Source organism: Paramisgurnus dabryanus, unplaced genomic scaffold, assembly GCF_030506205.2.
Source record: "Paramisgurnus dabryanus unplaced genomic scaffold, PD_genome_1.1 h2tg000273l_1_35592__unordered_in_group3, whole genome shotgun sequence".
NCBI classification, from domain to species: Eukaryota; Metazoa; Chordata; class Actinopteri; order Cypriniformes; family Cobitidae; genus Paramisgurnus; species Paramisgurnus dabryanus.
The window spans coordinates 27,501-29,651 of record NW_027394161.1 but is presented as its reverse complement, the minus strand read 5'-3'; positions in this window follow the sequence as shown (position 1 = coordinate 29,651).

The window sequence follows — 2,151 nt, the reverse complement described above, 5'->3', positions numbered from 1 at the left end:
TACGACGCCCCGTTTCCGAGATATCGGCCAATGAACTGCCGGGCGCCGTATCTCGGCCGGGGAAGGTCCTACGGACTCGGGGCCGGGCTCGTCGGAAAGGTCTCGCCCGGGGCTTTCCGACGAGACCGGCCGCGGGTCCGTGCGACCCCGGGGGCCCGAGATACTTCCGGTCGAAAATTCGAATTTCGTTACCGCGCTGCTCCGGCGCCCCGGGTCCGGGGCCTTCGCCCTTCGGGTGGGTGGCTCCTCCGCGGGGGGCCTTTCGAACGAGCCCACCCGCGCGTCGCTAGCCCTTTCCGGGGCCGAGATACGGCCTACCCCCGCGGGATTTTCCCACGGCCGTTTCTCGGGCGCCTCGGGTCCGGGGCCTTCGCCCTTCGGGTCGGTCGCTATGCCGGAGGGGAGCTTTCGAACGAGCCCTCCCTCGAGTCTCTGGCCCTTTCCCGGGCCGAGATACGGGCGGGTGGTCGCGGAATTTTCGCTCGTCCGGGGCTCCGGCGCCCCTAGCGTCCGCCTCGGAGGTCGCCCGGACGCGCGGCCGGTCTCGTTCGAAAGGTCCGTCCCGGGGCTTTCCGACGAGCCCGGCCTCGGGTCCGTGCGACCCCGCCCGCCGGAGATACGTCCGGTCGAAGCTCGCGGAAATTCCCGCGGCCGTATCTCGGGCGCCTCGGGTCCGGGGCCTTCGCCCTTTGGGTCGGTCGCTCCGCCGGAGGGGGCCTTTCGAACGAGCCTACCCGCGAGCCTCTAGCCCCTTCCCCGGCCGAGATACGGCGGTCTATGCCCGGATTTTCCCACGGCCGTTTCTCGGGCGCCTCGGGTCCGGGGCCTTCGCCCTTCGGGTCGGTCGCTATGCCGGAGGGGAGCTTTCGAACGAGCCTACCCGCGAGCCTCTAGCCCTTTCCCCGGCCGAGATACGGCGGTCCCTCCCCGGATTTTCCCACGGCCGCAGCACGGGCGCCTTTGCTCGGATCGACTCGCCCTTTGGGTCGGTTGCTCTACCGGAGCGGCCCTATCCAACGAGCCAACCCTCGTCTCTCTAACCCTTTCCCCGGCCGAGATACGGCGGTCCCTCCCCGGATTTTCCCACGGCCGCAGCACGGGCGCCTTTGCTCGGATCGACTCGCCCTTTGGGTCGGTTGCTCTACCGGAGCGGCCCTATCCAACGAGCCAACCCTCGTCTCTCTAACCCTAAGCCCGGCCGAGATACGGCGGTCCCTCCCCGGATTTTCCCACGGCCGCAGCACGGGCGCCTTTGCTCGGATCGACTCGCCCTTTGGGTCGGTTGCTCTACCGGAGCGGCCCTATCCAACGAGCCAACCCTCGTCTCTCTAACCCTAAGCCCGGCCGAGATACGGCGGTCCCTCCCCGGATTTTCCCACGGCCGCAGCACGGGCGCCTTTGCTCGGATCGACTCGCCCTTTGGGTCGGTTGCTCTACCGGAGCGGCCCTATCCAACGAGCCAACCCTCGTCTCTCTAACCCTAAGCCCGGCCGAGATACGGCGGTCCCTCCCCGGATTTTCCCACGGCCGCAGCACGGGCGCCTTTGCTCGGATCGACTCGCCCTTTGGGTCGGTTGCCCTACCGGAGCGGCCCTATCCAACGAGCCAACCCTCGTCTCTCTAACCCTAAGCCCGGCCGAGATACGGCGGTCCCTCCGCGGATTTTCCCACGGCCGCAGCACGGGCGCCTTTGCTCGGATCGACTCGCCCTTTGGGTCGGTTGCTCTACCGGAGCGGCCCTATCCAACGAGCCAACCCGCTTCTCTCTAACCCTAAGCCCGGCCGAGATACGGCGGTCCCTCCGCGGATTTTCCCACGGCCGCAGCTCGGGCGCCTTTGCTCGGATCGACTCGCCCTTCGGGTCGGTTGCTCTACCGGAGCGGCCCTATCCAACGAGCCAACCCGCTTCTCTCTAACCCTAAGCCCGGCCGAGATACGGCGGTCCCTCCCCGGATTTTCCAACGGCCGCAGCTCGGGCGCCTTTGCTCGGATCGACTCGCCCTTTGGGTCTGTTGCTCCACCCGAGCGGACCTTTCCAACGAGCCAACCCTCGTCTCTCTAACCCTAAGCCCGGCCGAGATACGGGGTACCACCGCCTGACCTTTAAACGGCCGTAACTCGGGCGCCTTTGCTCGGATCGACTCGCCCTTT